This window comes from Strongylocentrotus purpuratus, unplaced genomic scaffold (assembly GCF_000002235.5).
Source record: "Strongylocentrotus purpuratus isolate Spur 01 unplaced genomic scaffold, Spur_5.0 spur5_scaffold_4, whole genome shotgun sequence".
Lineage (NCBI taxonomy): Eukaryota > Metazoa > Echinodermata > Echinoidea > Camarodonta > Strongylocentrotidae > Strongylocentrotus > Strongylocentrotus purpuratus.
In genome coordinates, this window is record NW_022145610.1 from 20463486 (window position 1) to 20484412 (window position 20927).

Genomic DNA, 20927 nt, shown 5'->3' on the forward strand with positions numbered 1-20927 from the left:
GCGTAGGGGCAAATATTGTGATAATTTGAATAAACACCAATTTCAGGCCGAAATGGTAAGGGCCGGGGTGGTTCAGCATTTTGGAGGAAAATATATTTTTTTAATAGGCTAGTTTCCCCACAATGAATGTACATACATGCCATTAGATGGATCCTGACCCCCATATCCCTTTGAAAGGGGCGTAGGGGCAAATATTGTAAAATTTGAATTATCACAACTTTCGGGCCGAAATGGTAAGGCCGGGGTGGTTCAGCATTTTGGAGGAAAATATATATTTTTTTAATAGGCTAGTTCCCCACAATGAATGTACATACATGCCATTAGATGGATCCTGACCCCCATATCCCTTTGAAAGGGGCGTAGGGGCAAATATTGTGATAAAATTTGAATTATCACAACTTTCAGGCCGAAATTAGTAAGGGCGGGGTGGTTCAGCATTTTGGAGGAAAATTATATTTTTTTTAATAGGCTAGTTTCCCCACAATGAATGTACATACATGCCATTAGATGGATCTTGACCCCCATATCCCTTTGAAAGGGGCGTAGGGGCAAATATTGTGATAATTTGAATAATCACAATTTCAGGCCAAAATGGAAGGGCCGGGGTGGTTCAGCATTTTGAGGAAAATATTATATTTTTTTAATAGGCTAGTTTCCCCACAATGAATGTACATACATGCCATTAGATGGATCCTGACCCCCATATCCCTTTGAAAGGGGCGTAGGGGCAAATATTGTGATAATTTGAATAAACACCAATTTCAGGCCGAAATGGTAAGGGCCGGGGTGGTTCAGCATTTTGGAGGAAAATATTATATTTTTTAATAGGCTAGTTTCCCCACAATGAATGTACATACATGCCATTAGATGGATCCTGACCCCCATATCCCTTTGAAAGGGGCGTAGGGGCAAATATTGTGATAATTTGAATAAACACAATTTCAGGCCGAAATGTAAGGGCCGGGGTGGTTCAGCATTTTGGAGGAAAATATATATTTTTTTTAATAGGCTAGTTTCCCCACAATGAATGTACATACATGCCATTAGATGGATCCTGACCCCCATATCCCTTTGAAAGGGGCGTAGGGGCAAATATTGTGATAATTTGAATATAAACACAATTTCGGGCCGAAATGGTAAGGGCCGGGGTGGTTCAGCATTTTGGAGGAAAATATTATTTTTTGAATAGGTTAGTTTCCCCACAATGAATGTACATACATGCCATTAGATGGATCCTGACCCCCAATCCCTTTGAAAGGGGCGTAGGGGCAAATATTGTGATAATTTGAATAAACACCAATTTCAGGCCGAAATGGTAAGGGCCGGGGTGGTTCAGCATTTTGGAGGAAAATATATATTTTTTTAATAGGCTAGTTCCCCACAATGAATGTACATACATGCCATTAGATGGATCCTGACCCCCATATCCCTTTGAAAGGGGCGTAGGGCAAATATTGTAAAATTTGAATATCACAACTTTCGGGCCGAAATTGTAAGGGCCGGGGTGGTTCAGCATTTTGGAGGAAAATATATTTTTTTTAATAGGCTAGTTTCCCACAATGAATGTACATACATGCCATTAGATGGATCCTGACCCCCATATCCCTTTGAAAGGGGCGTAGGGGCAAATATTGTAAAAATTTGAATTATCACAACTTTCGGGCCGAAATTAGAAGGGCCGGGGTGGTCAGCATTTTGGAGGAAAATATATATTTTTTTTAATAGGCTAGTTTCCCCACAATGAATGTCCATACATGCCATTAGATGGATCTTGACCCCCATATCCCTTTGAAAGGGGCGTAGGGGCAAATATTGTGATAATTTGAATAAACACCAATTTCAGGCCGAAATGGTAAGGGCCGGGGTGGTTCAGCATTTTGGAGGAAAATATTATATTTTTTTAATAGGCTAGTTTCCCCACAATGAATGTACATACATGCCATTAGATGGATCCTGACCCCCATATCCCTTTGAAAGGGGCGTAGGGGCAAATATTGTGATAATTTGAATAAACACCAATTTCAGGCCGAAATGGTAAGGGCCGGGGTGGTTCAGCATTTTGGAGGAAAATATTATATTTTTTGAATAGGCTAGTTTCCCCACAATGAATGTACATACATGCCATTAGATGGATCCTGACCCCCATATCCCTTTGAAAGGGGCGTAGGGGCAAATATTGTGATAATTTGAATAAACACCAATTTCAGGCCGAAATGGTAAGGGCCGGGGTGGTTCAGCATTTTGGAGGAAAATATATATTTTTTTAATAGGCTAGTTTCCCCACAATGAATGTACATACATGCCATTAGATGGATCCTGACCCCCATATCCCTTTGAAAGGGGCGTAGGGGCAAATATTGTGAAAATTTGAATAAACACAATTTCAGGCCGAAATGGTAAGGGCCGGGGTGGTTCAGCATTTTGGAGGAAAAATATATATTTTTTTTAATAGGCTAGTTTCCCCACAATGAATGTACATACATGCCATTAGATGGATCTGACCCCCATATCCCTTTGAAAGGGGCGTAGGGGCAAATATTGTGATAATTTGAATTATCACAACTTTCGGCCGAATTGTAAGGGCCGGGGTGGTTCAGCATTTTGGAGGAAAATATATTTTTTTTAATAGGCTAGTTTCCCCACAATGAATGTACATACATGCCATTAGATGGATCTGACCCCCATATCCCTTTGAAAGGGGCGTAGGGGCAAATATTGTAAAAATTTGAATTATCACAACTTTCGGGCCGAAATTGAAGGGCGGGGGTGGTTCAGCATTTTGGAGGAAAATATTATTTTTTTTAATAGGCTAGTTTCCCCACAATGAATGTCCATACATGCCATTAGATGGATCTTGACCCCCATATCCCTTTGAAAGGGGCGTAGGGGCAAATATTGTGATAATTTGAATAAACACCAATTTCAGGCCAAAATGGTAAGGGCCGGGGTGGTTCAGCATTTTGAGGAAAAATATATTTTTTTAATAGGCTAGTTTCCCACAATGAATGTACATACATGCCATTAGATGGATCCTGACCCCCATATCCCTTTGAAAGGGGCGTAGGGGCAAATATTGTGATAATTTGAATAAACACCAATTTCAGGCCGAAATGGTAAGGGCCGGGGTGGTTCAGCATTTTGGAGGAAAATATTATATTTTTGAATAGGCTAGTTTCCCCACAATGAATGTACATACATGCCATTAGATGGATCCTGACCCCCATATCCCTTTGAAAGGGGCGTAGGGGCAAATATTGTGATAATTTGAATAAACACCAATTTCAGGCCGAAATGGTAAGGGCCGGGGTGGTTCAGCATTTTGGAGGAAAATATATATTTTTTTAATAGGCTAGTTTCCCCACAATGAATGTACATACATGCCATTAGATGGATCCTGACCCCCATATCCCTTTGAAAGGGGCGTAGGGGCAAATATTGTGATAATTTGAATAAACACCAATTTCAGGCCAAAATGGTAAGGGCCGGGGTGGTTCAGCATTTTGGAGGAAAATTATATTTTTTTAATAGGCTAGTTTCCCCACAATGAATGTACATACATGCCATTAGATGGATCCTGACCCCCATATCCCTTTGAAAGGGGCGTAGGGGCAAATATTGTAAAAATTTGAAAACATCCAACTTTCGGGCCGAAATTGGTAAGGGCCGGGTGGTTCAGCATTTTGGAGGAAAATATATATTTTTTTAATAGGCTAGTTTCCCCACAATGAATGTACATACATGCCATTAGATGGATCTGACCCCCATATCCCTTTGAAAGGGGCGTAGGGGCAAATATTGTAAAATTTGAAATAACACAACTTTCAGGCCGAAATTGGTAAGGTCCGGGGTGGTTCAGCATTTTGGAGGAAAATATATATTTTTTTAATAGGCTAGTTTCCCACAATGAATGTACATACATGCCATTAGATGGATCCTGACCCCATATCCCTTTGAAAGGGGCGTAGGGGCAAATATTGTAAAAATTTGAATTATCACAACTTTCGGGCCGAAATTAGTAAGGGCCGGGGTGGTTCAGCATTTTGGAGGAAAATATTATATTTTTTTTAATAGGCTAGTTTCCCCACAATGAATGTACATACATGCCATTAGATGGATCTTGACCCCCATATCCCTTTGAAAGGGGCGTAGGGGCAAATATTGTGATAATTTGAATTAACACAATTTCGGCCGAAATGGTAAGGGCCGGGGTGGTTCAGCATTTTGGAGGAAAATATTATTTTTTTTAATAGGCTAGTTTCCCCACAATGAATGTCCATACATGCCATTAGATGGATCCTGACCCCATATCCCTTTGAAAGGGGCGTAGGGGCAAATATTGTGATAATTTGAATAAACACAAATTTCAGGCCGAAATGGTAAGGGCCGGGGTGGTTCAGCATTTTGGAGGAAAATATTATTTTTTTAATAGGCTAGTTTCCCCACAATGAATGTACATACATGCCATTAGATGGATCCTGACCCCCATATCCCTTTGAAAGGGGCGTAGGGGCAAATATTGTAAAAATTTGAATTATCACAACTTTCGGGCCGAAATTGTAAGGGCCGGGGTGGTTCAGCATTTTGGAGGAAAATATTTATTTTTTAATAGGCTAGTTTCCCCACAATGAATGTACATACATGCCATTAGATGGATCCTGACCCCCATATCCCTTTGAAAGGGGCGTAGGGGCAAATATTGTGATAATTTGAATAAACACCAATTTCAGGCCGAAATGGTAAGGGCCGGGGTGGTTCAGCATTTTGGAGGAAAATATTATATTTTTTAATAGGCTAGTTTCCCCACAATGAATGTACATACATGCCATTAGATGGATCTGACCCCCATATCCCTTTGAAAGGGGCGTAGGGGCAAATATTGTGAAAATTTGAATTATCACAACTTTCGGCCGAAATGGTAAGGGCCGGGGTGGTTCAGCATTTTGGAGGAAAATATATATTTTTTAATAGGCTAGTTTCCCCACAATGAATGTACATACATGCCATTAGATGGATCCTGACCCCCATATCCCTTTGAAAGGGGCGTAGGGGCAAATATTGTAAAAATTTGAAATATCACAACTTTCGGGCCGAAATTAGAAGGTCGGGGTGGTTCAGCATTTTGGAGGAAAATATATATTTTTTTAATAGGCTAGTTTCCCCACAATGAATGTCCATACATGCCATTAGATGGATCTTGACCCCCATATCCCTTTGAAAGGGGCGTAGGGGCAAATATTGTGATAATTTGAAATAAACACAATTTCAGGCCGAAATGGTAAGGGCCGGGTGGTTCAGCATTTTGGAGGAAAATATATATTTTTTTTAATAGGCTAGTTTCCCCACAATGAATGTACCTACATGCCATTAGATGGATCCTGACCCCCATATCCCTTTGAAAGGGGCGTAGGGGCAAATATTGTGATAATTTGAATAAACACCAATTTCAGGCCGAAAAGGTAAGGGCCGGGGTGGTTCAGCATTTTGGAGGAAAATATATTTTTTTAATAGGCTAGTTTCCCCACAATGAATGTACCTACATGCCATTAGATGGATCCTGACCCCCATATCCCTTTGAAAGGGGCGTAGGGCAAATATTGTGATAATTTGAATAAACACCAATTTCAGGCCGAAATGGTAAGGGCCGGGGTGGTTCAGCATTTTGGAGGAAAAATATATATTTTTTGAATAGGCTAGTTTCCCCACAATGAATGTACATACATGCCATTAGATGGATCTTGACCCCCATATCCCTTTGAAAGGGGCGTAGGGGCAAATATTGTGATAATTTGAATAAACACCAATTTCAGGCCGAAATGGTAAGGGCCGGGGTGGTTCAGCATTTTGGAGGAAAATATATATATTTTTTTAATAGGCTAGTTTCCCCACAATGAATGTACATACATGCCATTAGATGGATTCTGACCCCCATATCCCTTTGAAAGGGGCGTAGGGGCAAATATTGTAAAAATTTGAATTATCACAACTTTCGGGCCGAAAATAGAAGGTCCGGGGTGGTTCAGCATTTTGGAGGAAAATATTATATTTTTTAATAGGCTAGTTTCCCACAATGAATGTCCTACATGCCATTAGATGGATCCTGACCCCCATATCCCTTTGAAAGGGGCGTAGGGGCAAATATTGTGATAATTTGAATTATCACAATTTCGGCCGAAATTGTAAGGGCCGGGGTGGTTCAGCATTTTGGAGGAAAATATATTTTTTTGAATAGGCTAGTTTCCCCACAATGAATGTACATACATGCCATTAGATGGATCCTGACCCCATATCCCTTTGAAAGGGGCGTAGGGGCAAATATTGTGATAATTTGAATAAACAACATTTCAGGCCGAAATGGTAAGGGCCGGGGTGGTTCAGCATTTTGGAGGAAAATATATATATTTTTTTAATAGGCTAGTTTCCCCACAATGAATGTACCTACATGCCATTAGATGGATTCTGACCCCCATATCCCTTTGAAAGGGGCGTAGGGGCAAATATTGTAAAATTTGAATTATCACAACTTTCGGGCCGAAATGGTAAGGGCGGGGTGGTTCAGCATTTTGGAGGAAAATATTATATTTTTTGAATAGGCTAGTTTCCCCACAATGAATGTACATACATGCCATTAGATGGATCCTGACCCCCATATCCCTTTGAAGGGGCGTAGGGGCAAATATTGTAAAAATTGAATTATCACAACTTTCGGGCGAAATTGGTAAGGTCCGGGGTGGTTCAGCATTTTGGAGGAAAATATATTTTTTTTTAATAGGTTAGTTTCCCACAATGAATGTCCATACATGCCATTAGATGGATCCTGACCCCCATATCCCTTTGAAAGGGGCGTAGGGGCAAATATTGTGATAATTTGAATAAACACCAATTTCAGGCCGAAATGGTAAGGGCCGGGGTGGTTCAGCATTTTGGAGGAAAAATATTATTTTTTTAATAGGCTAGTTTCCCCACAATGAATGTACATACATGCCATTAGATGGATCTTGACCCCCATATCCCTTTGAAAGGGGGCGTAGGGGCAAATATTGTGATAATTTGAATAAACACAATTTCAGGCCGAAATGGTAAGGGCCGGGGTGGTTCAGCATTTTGGAGGAAAATATATATTTTTTTTAATAGGCTAGTTTCCCCACAATGAATGTACATACATGCCATTAGATGGATCCTGACCCCCATATCCCTTTGAAAGGGGCGTAGGGGCAAATATTGTAAAAATTTGAATTATCACAATTTCGGGCCGAAATTAGAAGGTCCGGGGTGGTTCAGCATTTTGGAGGAAAAATTATATTTTTTAATAGGCTAGTTTCCCCACAATGAATGTACATACATGCCATTAGATGGATCCTGACCCCCATATCCCTTTGAAAGGGGCGTAGGGGCAAATATTGTGATAATTTGAATAAACACCAATTTCAGGCCGAAATGGTAAGGGCCGGGGTGGTTCAGCATTTTGGAGGAAAATATATTTTTTTTTTAATAGGCTAGTTTCCCCACAATGAATGTACATACATGCCATTAGATGGATCTGACCCCCATATCCCTTTGAAAGGGGCGTAGGGGCAAATATTGTGATAATTTGAATAAACACCAATTTCAGGCCGAAATGGTAAGGGCCGGGGTGGTTCAGCATTTTGGAGGAAAATATATATTTTTTTAATAGGCTAGTTTCCCCACAATGAATGTACATACATGCCATTAGATGGATCCTGACCCCCATATCCCTTTGAAAGGGGCGGTAGGGGCAAATATTGTGATAATTTGAATAAACACCAATTCAGGCCGAAATGGTAAGGCCGGGGTGGTTCAGCATTTTGGAGGAAAATATTATTTTTTTAATAGGCTAGTTTCCCCACAATGAATGTACATACATGCCATTAGATGGATCCTGACCCCCATATCCCTTTGAAAGGGGCGTAGGGGCAAATATTGTAAAAATTTGAATTATCACAACTTTCGGGCCGAAATTAGTAAGGTCCGGGTGGTTCAGCATTTTGGAGGAAAAATATATTTTTTTTAATAGGCTAGTTTCCCCACAATGAATGTCCATACATGCCATTAGATGGATCTTGACCCCCATATCCCTTTGAAAGGGGCGTAGGGGCAAATATTGTGATAATTTGAATAAACACCAATTTCAGGCCGAAATGGTAAGGGCGGGGTGGTTCAGCATTTTGGAGGAAAAATTATATTTTTTAATAGGCTAGTTTCCCCACAATGAATGTACATACATGCCATTAGATGGATCCTGACCCCCATATCCCTTTGAAGGGGGTGCGGGGCAAATATTGTAAAAATTTGAAATCACAACTTTCGGGCCGAAATTAGTAAGGTCCGGGGTGGTTCAGCATTTTGGAGGAAAAATTATATTTTTTTAATAGGTTAGTTTCCCCACAATGAATGTACATACATGCCATTAGATGGATCCTGACCCCCATATCCCTTTGAAAGGGGCGTAGGGGCAAATATTGTAAAAATTTGAAATATCACAACTTTCGGGCCGAAATTAGAAGGGCCGGGGTGGTTCAGCATTTTGGAGGAAAATATTATATTTTTTGAATAGGCTAGTTTCCCCACAATGAATGTACATACATGCCATTAGATGGATCCTGACCCCATATCCCTTTGAAAGGGGCGTAGGGGCAAATATTGTGAAAATTTGAATTATCACAACTTTCAGGCCGAAATGGTAAGGGCCGGGGTGGTTCAGCATTTTGGAGGAAAATATTATATTTTTTAATAGGTTAGTTTCCCCACAATGAATGTCCATACATGCCATTAGATGGATCCTGACCCCCATATCCCTTTGAAAGGGGCGTAGGGGCAAATATTGTGATAATTTGAATTATCACAACTTTCGGCCGAAATTGGTAAGGGCCGGGGTGGTTCAGCATTTTGGAGGAAAATATTATTTTTTTTAATAGGCTAGTTTCCCCACAATGAATGTCCATACATGCCATTAGATGGATCTGACCCCATATCCCTTTGAAAGGGGCGTAGGGGCAAATATTGTGATAATTTGAATAAACACCAATTTCAGGCCGAAATGGTAAGGGCCGGGGTGGTTCAGCATTTTGGAGGAAAATATTATATTTTTTTTAATAGGCTAGTTTCCCCACAATGAATGTACCTACATGCCATTAGATGGATCCTGACCCCATATCCCTTTGAAAGGGGCGTAGGGGCAAATATTGTAAAAATTTGAATTATCACAACTTTCGGGCCGAAATTGTAAGGGCCGGGGGTGGTTCAGCATTTGGAGGAAAATATTTATTTTTGAATAGGCTAGTTTCCCCACAATGAATGTACATACATGCCATTAGATGGATCCTGACCCCCATATCCCTTTGAAAGGGGCGTAGGGGCAAATATTGTGATAATTTGAATAAACACCAATTTCAGGCCGAAATGGTAAGGGCCGGGGTGGTTCAGCATTTTGGAGGAAAATATTATTTTTTTAATAGGCTAGTTTCCCCACAATGAATGTACATACATGCCATTAGATGGATCCTGACCCCATATCCCTTTGAAAGGGGCGTAGGGGCAAATATTGTGAAAATTTGAATTATCACAACTTTCGGCCGAAAGTAAGGGCCGGGGTGGTTCAGCATTTTGGAGGAAAATATATATTTTTTTAATAGGCTAGTTTCCCCACAATGAATGTACATACATGCCATTAGATGGATCCTGACCCCCATATCCCTTTGAAAGGGGCGTAGGGGCAAATATTGTAAAAATTTGAATTATCACAACTTTCGGGCCGAAATTAGTAAGGGCCGGGGTGGTTCAGCATTTTGGAGGAAAATATATATTTTTTTAATAGGCTAGTTTCCCCACAATGAATGTCCATACATGCCATTAGATGGATCTTGACCCCCATATCCCTTTGAAAGGGGCGTAGGGGCAAATATTGTGATAATTTGAATAAACACCAATTTCAGGCCGAAATGGTAAGGGCCGGGGTGGTTCAGCATTTTGGAGGAAAATATATATTTTTTTAATAGGCTAGTTTCCCCACAATGAATGTACATACATGCCATTAGATGGATCTGACCCCCATATCCCTTTGAAAGGGGCGTAGGGGCAAATATTGTGATAATTTGAATAAACACCAATTTCAGGCCAAAATGGTAAGGGCCGGGGTGGTTCAGCATTTTGGAGGAAAATATTATATTTTTGAATAGGCTAGTTTCCCCACAATGAATGTACTACATGCCATTAGATGGATCTGACCCCCATATCCCTTTGAAAGGGGCGTAGGGGCAAATATTGTGATAATTTGAATAAACACCTTTCAGGCCGAAATGGTAAGGGCCGGGGTGGTTCAGCATTTTGGAGGAAAATATTATATTTTTGAATAGGCTAGTTTCCCACAATGAATGTACATACATGCCATTAGATGGATCCTGACCCCCATATCCCTTTGAAAGGGGCGTAGGGGCAAATATTGTGATAATTTGAATAAACACCAATTTCAGGCCGAAATGGTAAGGGCCGGGGTGGTTCAGCATTTTGGAGGAAAATATTATTTTTTTTGAATAGGCTAGTTTCCCCACAATGAATGTACATACATGCCATTAGATGGATCCTGACCCCCAATCCCTTTGAAAGGGGCGTAGGGGCAAATATTGTGATAATTTGAATAAACACAATTTCAGGCCGAAATGGTAAGGGCCGGGGTGGTTCAGCATTTTGGAGGAAAATATATATATTTTTTAATAGGCTAGTTTCCCCACAATGAATGTACCTACATGCCATTAATGGATTCTGACCCCCATATCCCTTTGAAAGGGGCGTAGGGGCAAATATTGTAAAATTTGAATTATCACAACTTTCGGGCCGAAAATAGAAGGGCCGGGGTGGTTCAGCATTTTGGAGGAAAATATTTTTTTTTTAATAGGTTAGTTTCCCCACAATGAATGTCCATACATGCCATTAGATGGATCTTGACCCCCATATCCCTTTGAAAGGGGCGTAGGGGCAAATATTGTGATAATTTGAATTATCACAACTTTCGGCCGAAATGTAAGGGCCGGGGTGGTTCAGCATTTTGGAGGAAAATATTATTTTTTTTAATAGGCTAGTTTCCCCACAATGAATGTACATACATGCCATTAGATGGATCCTGACCCCCATATCCCTTTGAAAGGGGCGTAGGGGCAAATATTGTGATAATTTGAATAAACACAATTTCAGGCCGAAATGGTAAGGGCCGGGGTGGTTCAGCATTTTGGAGGAAATATTTTTTATAGGCTAGTTTCCCCACAATGAATGTACCTACATGCCATTAGATGGATTCTGACCCCCATATCCCTTTGAAAGGGGCGTAGGGGCAAATATTGTAAAATTTGAATTATCACAACTTTCGGGCGAAATAGTAAGGGCCGGGGTGGTTCAGCATTTTGGAGGAAAATATTATATTTTTTGAATAGGCTAGTTTCCCCACAATGAATGTACATACATGCCATTAGATGGATCCTGACCCCCATATCCCTTTGAAAGGGGCGAGGGGCAAATATTGTAAAAATTTGAATTATCACAACTTTCGGGCCGAAATTAGAAGGTCCGGGGTGGTTCAGCATTTTGGAGGAAAAATATATTTTTTTTAATAGGTTAGTTTCCCCACAATGAATGTACATACATGCCATTAGATGGATCCTGACCCCCATATCCCTTTGAAAGGGGCGTAGGGGCAAATATTGTGAAAATTTGAATTAACACCAACTTTCGGCCGAAATGGTAAGGGCCGGGGTGGTTCAGCATTTTGGAGGAAAATATATATTTTTTAATAGGCTAGTTTCCCCACAATGAATGTACATACATGCCATTAGATGGATCCTGACCCCCATATCCCTTTGAAAGGGGCGTAGGGGCAAATATTGTAAAAATTTGAATATCACAACTTTCGGGCCGAAATTAGAAGGTCCGGGGTGGTTCAGCATTTTGGAGGAAAATATATATTTTTTAATAGGCTAGTTTCCCACAATGAATGTACATACATGCCATTAGATGGATCCTGACCCCCATATCCCTTTGAAAGGGGCGTAGGGGCAAATATTGTGATAATTTGAATAAACACCAATTTCAGGCCGAAATGGTAAGGGCCGGGGTGGTTCAGCATTTTGGAGGAAAAATATATTTTTTTTAATAGGCTAGTTTCCCCACAATGAATGTACATACATGCCATTAGATGGATCCTGACCCCCATATCCCTTTGAAAGGGGCGTAGGGGCAAATATTGTGATAATTTGAATAAACACCAATTTCAGGCCGAAATGGTAAGGGCCGGGGTGGTTCAGCATTTTGGAGGAAAATATTATATTTTTTTAATAGGCTAGTTTCCCCACAATGAATGTACCTACATGCCATTAGATGGATCTTGACCCCATATCCCTTTGAAAGGGGCGTAGGGCAAATATTGTGATAATTTGAATAAACACCAATTTCAGGCCGAAATGGTAAGGGCCGGGTGGTTCAGCATTTGGAGGAAAATATTATATTTTTGAATAGGCTAGTTTCCCCACAATGAATGTACATACATGCCATTAGATGGATCTGACCCCCATATCCCTTTGAAAGGGGCGTAGGGGCAAATATTGTGAAAATTTGAATAAACACCAATTCAGGCCGAAATGTAAGGGCCGGGGTGGTTCAGCATTTTGGAGGAAAATATTATTTTTTTGAATAGGCTAGTTTCCCCACAATGAATGTACATACATGCCATTAGATGGATCTTGACCCCCATATCCCTTTGAAAGGGGCGTAGGGGCAAATATTGTGATAATTTGAATAAACACCAATTTCAGGCCGAAATGGTAAGGGCCGGGGTGGTTCAGCATTTTGGAGGAAATATATATATTTTTTTAATAGGCTAGTTTCCCCACAATGAATGTACCACATGCCATTAGATGGATCCTGACCCCATATCCCTTTGAAAGGGGCGTAGGGGCAAATATTGTAAAAATTTGAATTATCACACTTTCGGGCGAAATTAGAAGGTCCGGGGTGGTTCAGCATTTTGGAGGAAAATATTATTTTTTTAATAGGTAGTTTCCCCACAATGAATGTACATACATGCCATTAGATGGATCTTGACCCCCATATCCCTTTGAAAGGGGCGTAGGGGCAAATATTGTGATAATTTGAATTATCACAACTTTGGCCGAAATTGTAAGGGCCGGGGTGGTTCAGCATTTTGGAGGAAATATTTATTTTTTTTAATAGGCTAGTTTCCCCACAATGAATGTCCATACATGCCATTAGATGGATCCTGACCCCATATCCCTTTGAAAGGGGCGTAGGGGCAAATATTGTGATAATTTGAATAAACAACTTTCAGGCCGAAATGGTAAGGCCGGGGTGGTTCAGCATTTTGGAGGAAAATATATATTTTTTTAATAGGCTAGTTTCCCCACAATGAATGTACCACATGCCATTAGATGGATCTGACCCCCATATCCCTTTGAAAGGGGCGTAGGGGCAAATATTGTAAAATTTGAATTATCACAACTTTCGGGCCGAAAATGGTAAGGGCCGGGGTGGTTCAGCATTTTGGAGGAAAATATTATATTTTTTAATAGGCTAGTTTCCCCACAATGAATGTACATACATGCCATTAGATGGATCCTGACCCCCATATCCCTTTGAAAGGGGCGTAGGGGCAAATATTGTAAAAATTTGAATTATCACAACTTTCGGGCCGAAATTAGTAAGGGCCGGGGTGGTTCAGCATTTTGGAGGAAAATATTATATTTTTTTAATAGGCTAGTTTCCCCACAATGAATGTACATACATGCCATTAGATGGATCCTGACCCCCATATCCCTTTGAAAGGGGCGTAGGGGCAAATATTGTGATAATTTGAATAAACACCAATTTCAGGCCGAAATGGTAAGGGCCGGGGTGGTTCAGCATTTTGGAGGAAAATATATATTTTTTAATAGGCTAGTTTCCCCACAATGAATGTACATACATGCCATTAGATGGATCTTGACCCCCATATCCCTTTGAAAGGGGCGTAGGGGCAAATATTGTGATAATTTGAATAAACACCAATTTCAGGCCGAAATGGTAAGGGCCGGGGTGGTTCAGCATTTTGGAGGAAAATATTATATTTTTTTAATAGGCTAGTTTCCCCACAATGAATGTACATACATGCCATTAGATGGATCTGACCCCCATATCCCTTTGAAAGGGGCGTAGGGGCAAATATTGTGAAAATTTGAATTATCACAACTTTCGGGCCGAAATTAGTAAGGGCCGGGGTGGTTCAGCATTTTGGAGGAAAATATTATTTTTTGATAGGCTAGTTTCCCCACAATGAATGTACATACATGCCATTAGATGGATCCTGACCCCCATATCCCTTTGAAAGGGGCGTAGGGGCAAATATTGTAAAAATTTGAATTATCACAACTTTCGGGCCGAAATTGTAAGGGCCGGGGTGGTTCAGCATTTTGGAGGAAAAAATTATTTTTTTTGAATAGGCTAGTTTCCCCACAATGAATGTACATACATGCCATTAGATGGATCCTGACCCCCATATCCCTTTGAAAGGGGCGTAGGGGCAAATATTGTGATAATTTGAATAAACACCAATTTCAGGCCGAAATGGTAAGGGCCGGGGTGGTTCAGCATTTTGGAGGAAAAATTATATTTTTTTAATAGGCTAGTTTCCCCACAATGAATGTACATACATGCCATTAGATGGATCCTGACCCCCATATCCCTTTGAAAGGGGCGTAGGGGCAAATATTGTAAAAATTTGAATTATCACAACTTTCGGCCGAAATTGTAAGGGCCGGGGTGGTTCAGCATTTTGGAGGAAAATATATATTTTTTAATAGGCTAGTTTCCCACAATGAATGTACATACATGCCATTAGATGGATCCTGACCCCCATATCCCTTTGAAAGGGGCGTAGGGGCAAATATTGTAAAAATTTGAATTATCACAACTTTCGGGCCGAAATTAGAAGGTCCGGGGTGGTTCAGCATTTTGGAGGAAAATATATATTTTTTTAATAGGTTAGTTTCCCCACAATGAATGTCCATACATGCCATTAGATGGATCTGACCCCCATATCCCTTTGAAAGGGGCGTAGGGGCAAATATTGTGATAATTTGAATAAACACCATTTTCAGGCCGAAATGGTAAGGGCCGGGGTGGTTCAGCATTTTGGAGGAAAATATATATTTTTTTTTAATAGGCTAGTTTCCCCACAATGAATGTACCTACATGCCATTAGATGGATCCTGACCCCCATATCCCTTTGAAAGGGGCGTAGGGGCAAATATTGTGATAATTTGAATAAACACCAATTTCAGGCCGAAATGTAAGGGCCGGGGTGGTTCAGCATTTTGGAGGAAAAATATTATTTTTTTAATAGGCTAGTTTCCCCACAATGAATGTACATACATGCCATTAGATGGATCCTGACCCCCATATCCCTTTGAAAGGGGCGTAGGGGCAAATATTGTGATAATTTGAATAACACCAATTTCGGCCGAAATGGTAAGGGCCGGGGTGGTTCAGCATTTTGGAGGAAAATATTATATTTTTTAATAGGCTAGTTTCCCCACAATGAATGTACATACATGCCATTAGATGGATCTGACCCCCATATCCCTTTGAAAGGGGCGTAGGGGCAAATATTGTGATAATTTGAATAAACACAATTTCAGGCCGAAATGGTAAGGGCCGTGGTGGTTCAGCATTTTGGAGGAAAATATTATTTTTTTTTGAATAGGTTAGTTTCCCCACAATGAATGTCCATACATGCCATTAGATGGATCTGACCCCCAATCCCTTTGAAAGGGGCGTAGGGGCAAATATTGTGATAATTTGAATAAACACCAATTTCAGGCCGAAATGGTAAGGGCCGGGGTGGTTCAGCATTTTGGAGGAAAATATATTTTTTTTAATAGGCTAGTTTCCCCACAATGAATGTACCTACATGCCATTAGATGGATCCTGACCCCCATATCCCTTTGAAAGGGGCGTAGGGGCAAATATTGTAAAAATTTGAATTATCACAACTTTCGGGCGAAAATGTAAGGGCCGGGGTGGTTCAGCATTTTGGAGGAAAATATATATTTTTTTAATAGGCTAGTTTCCCCACAATGAATGTCCATACATGCCATTAGATGGATCTTGACCCCCATATCCCTTTGAAAGGGGCGTAGGGGCAAATATTGTAAAAATTTGAATTATCACAACTTTCGGGCCGAAATTGTAAGGGCCGGGGTGGTTCAGCATTTTGGAGGAAAAATATTATTTTTTAATAGGCTAGTTCCCCACAATGAATGTACATACATGCCATTAGATGGATCCTGACCCCCATATCCCTTTGAAAGGGGCGTAGGGGCAAATATTGTGATAATTTGAATAAACACCAATTTCAGGCCGAAATGGTAAGGGCCGGGGTGGTTCAGCATTTTGGAGGAAAATATATATTTTTTTAATAGGCTAGTTTCCCCACAATGAATGTACATACATGCCATTAGATGGATCCTGACCCCCATATCCCTTTGAAAGGGGCGTAGGGGCAAATATTGTAAAAATTTGAATTATCACAACTTTCGGCCGAAATTGTAAGGGCCGGGGTGGTTCAGCATTTTGGAGGAAAATATATATTTTTTTAATAGGCTAGTTTCCCCACAATGAATGTACATACATGCCATTAGATGGATCCTGACCCCCATATCCCTTTGAAAGGGGCGTAGGGGCAAATATTGTAAAAATTTGAATTATCACAACTTTCGGGCCGAAATTAGAAGGTCCGGGGTGGTTCAGCATTTTGGAGGAAAATATATATTTTTTTTTAATAGGTTAGTTTCCCCACAATGAATGTCCATACATGCCATTAGATGGATCTTGACCCCCATATCCCTTTGAAAGGGGCGTAGGGCAAATATTGTGATAATTTGAATAAACACCAATTTCAGGCCGAAATGGTAAGGGCCGGGGTGGTTCAGCATTTTGGAGGAAAATATATATTTTTTTTAATAGGCTAGTTTCCCCACAATGAATGTACCATACATGCCATTAGATGGATCCTGACCCCCATATCCCTTTGAAAGGGGCGTAGGGGCAAATATTGTGATAATTTGAATAAACACCAATTTCAGGCCGAAATGGTAAGGGCCGGGGTGGTTCAGCATTTTGGAGGAAAATATATATTTTTTGAATAGGCTAGTTTCCCCACAATGAATGTACATACATGCCATTAGATGGATCCTGACCCCCATATCCCTTTGAAAGGGGCGTAGGGGCAAATATTGTGAAAATTTGAATAAACACCAATTCGGGCCGAAATTGTAAGGGCCGGGGTGGTTCAGCATTTTGGAGGAAAATATATTTTTTTTGAATAGGCTAGTTTCCCCACAATGAATGTCCATACATGCCATTAGATGGATCTGACCCCCTATCCCTTTGAAAGGGGCGTAGGGGCAAATATTGTGATAATTTGAATAAACAACAATTTCAGCCGAAATGGTAAGGGCCGGGGTGGTTCAGCATTTGGAGGAGGAAAATATATTATTTTTTTGAATAGGCTAGTTTCCCCACAATGAATGTACCTACATGCCATTAGATGGATCCTGACCCCATATCCCTTTGAAAGGGGCGTAGGGGCAAATATTGTAAAAATTTGAATATCACAACTTTCGGGCCGAAATAGAAGGTCCGGGGGGGTGGTTCAGCATTTTGGAGGAAAATATTATATTTTTTAATAGGCTAGTTTCCCCACAATGAATGTCCATACATGCCATTAGATGGATCCTGACCCCCATATCCCTTTGAAAGGGCGTAGGGGCAAATATTGTGATAATTTGAATATCACAACTTTCGGCCGAAATTGTAAGGGCCGGGGTGGTTCAGCATTTTGGAGGAAAATATTTTTTTTTTTAATAGGCTAGTTTCCCCACAATGAATGTACATACATGCCATTAGATGGATCCTGACCCCCATATCCCTTTGAAAGGGCGTAGGGGCAAATATTGTGATAATTTGAATAAACAACAATTTCAGGCCGAAATGGTAAGGGCCGGGGTGGTTCAGCATTTTGGAGGAAAATATATATTTTTTTTAATAGGCTAGTTTCCCCACAATGAATGTACATACATGCCATTAGATGGATCCTGACCCCCATATCCCTTTGAAAGGGGCGTAGGGGCAAATATTGTAAAATTTGAATTATCACAACTTTCGGGCCGAAAATGGTAAGGGCCGGGGTGGTTCAGCATTTTGGAGGAAAATATTATATTTTTTTAATAGGCTAGTTTCCCCACAATGAATGTACATACATGCCATTAGATGGATCCTGACCCCCATATCCCTTTGAAAGGGGGTAGGGGCAAATATTGTAAAAATTTGAATTATCACAACTTTCGGGCCGAAATTAGAAGGCCGGGGTGGTTCAGCATTTTGGAGGAAAATATATATTTTTTTAATAGGCTAGTTTCCCCACAATGAATGTCCATACATGCCATTAGATGGATCCTGACCCCCATATCCCTTTGAAAGGGGCGTAGGGGCAAATATTGTGATAATTTGAATAAACACAATTTCAGGCCGAAATGGTAAGGGCCGGGGTGGTTCAGCATTTTGGAGGAAAAAATATATATTTTTTTAATAGGCTAGTTTCCCCACAATGAATGTACATACATGCCATTAGATGGATCTGACCCCCATATCCCTTTGAAAGGGGCGTAGGGGCAAATATTGTGATAATTTGAATAAACACCAATTTCAGGCCGAAATGGTAAGGGCCGGGGTGGTTCAGCATTTTGGAGGAAAATATTATATTTTTTTAATAGGCTAGTTTCCCCACAATGAATGTACATACATGCCATTAGATGGATCCTGACCCCCATATCCCTTTGAAAGGGGCGTAGGGGCAAATATTGTAAAAATTTGAATTATCACAACTTTCGGGCCGAAATTAGTAAGGTCCGGGGTGGTTCAGCATTTTGGAGGAAAAAATTATATTTTTTTTGATAGGCTAGTTTCCCCACAATGAATGTACATACATGCCATTAGATGGATCCTGACCCCCATATCCCTTTGAAAGGGGCGTAGGGGCAAATATTGTGATAATTTGAATAAACACCAATTTCAGGCCGAAATGGTAAGGGCCGGGGTGGTTCAGCATTTTGGAGGAAAATATATATTTTTTTAATAGGCTAGTTTCCCCACAATGAATGTACATACATGCCATTAGATGGATCCTGACCCCCATATCCCTTTGAAAGGGGCGTAGGGGCAAATATTGTGATAATTTGAATAAACACCAATTTCAGGCCGAAATGGTAAGGGCCGGGGTGGTTCAGCATTTTGGAGAAAAATATTATATTTTTTAATAGGCTAGTTTCCCCACAATGAATGTACATACATGCCATTAGATGGATCCTGACCCCCATATCCCTTTGAAAGGGGCGTAGGGGCAAATATTGTGATAATTTGAATAAACACCAATTTCAGGCCGAAATGGTAAGGGCCGGGGTGGTTCAGCATTTTGGAGGAAAATATTATATTTTTTTAATAGGCTAGTTTCCCCACAATGAATGTACATACATGCCATTAGATGGATCCTGACCCCCATATCCCTTTGAAAGGGGCGTAGGGGCAAATATTGTAAAAATTTGAATTATCACAACTTTCGGGCCGAAATTAGAAGGTCGGGGTGGTTCAGCATTTTGGAGGAAAATATATATTTTTTTTAATAGGCTAGTTTCCCCACAATGAATGTACATACATGCCATTAGATGGATCTTGACCCCCATATCCCTTTGAAAGGGGCGTAGGGGCAAATATTGTGATAATTTGAATAAACACCAATTTCAGGCCGAAATGGTAAGGGCCGGGGTGGTTCAGCATTTTGGAGGAAAATATTATTTTTTTAATAGGCTAGTTTCCCCACAATGAATGTACATACATGCCATTAGATGGATCCTGACCCCATATCCCTTTGAAAGGGGCGTAGGGGCAAATATTGTAAAAATTTGAATTATCACAACTTTCGGGCCGAAATTAGAAGGGCCGGGGTGGTTCAGCATTTTGGAGGAAAATATATATTTTTTTTAATAGGCTAGTTTCCCCACAATGAATGTCCATACATGCCATTAGATGGATCCTGACCCCCATATCCCTTTGAAAGGGGCGTAGGGGCAAATATTGTAAAAATTTGAATTATCACAACTTTCGGGCCGAAATTGGTAAGGGCCGGGGTGGTTCAGCATTTTGGAGGAAAATATATTTTTTTTTAATAGGCTAGTTTCCCCACAATGAATGTACATACATGCCATTAGATGGATCCTGACCCCCATATCCCTTTGAAAGGGGCGTAGGGGCAAATATTGTGATAATTTGAATAAACACCAATTTCAGGCCGAAATGGTAAGGGCCGGGGTGGTTCAGCATTTTGGAGGAAAATATATTTTTTTTTAATAGGCTAGTTTCCCCACAATGAATGTACATACATGCCATTAGATGGATCCTGACCCCCATATCCCTTTGAAAGGGGCGTAGGGGCAAATATTGTGATAATTTGAATAAACACCAATTTCAGGCCGAAATGGTAAGGGCCGGGGTGGTTCAGCATTTTGGAGGAAATATTTATATTTTTTGAATAGGCTAGTTTCCCCACAATGAATGTACATACATGCCATTAGATGGATCCTGACCCCCATATCCCTTTGAAAGGGGCGTAGGGGCAAATATTGTGATAATTTGAATAAACACCAATTTCAGGCCGAAATGGTAAGGGCCGGGGTGGTTCAGCATTTTGGAGGAAAATATTATATTTTTTTAATAGGCTAGTTTCCCCACAATGAATGTACATACATGCCATTAGATGGATCCTGACCCCCATATCCCTTTGAAAGGGGCGTAGGGGCAAATATTGTAAAAATTTGAAT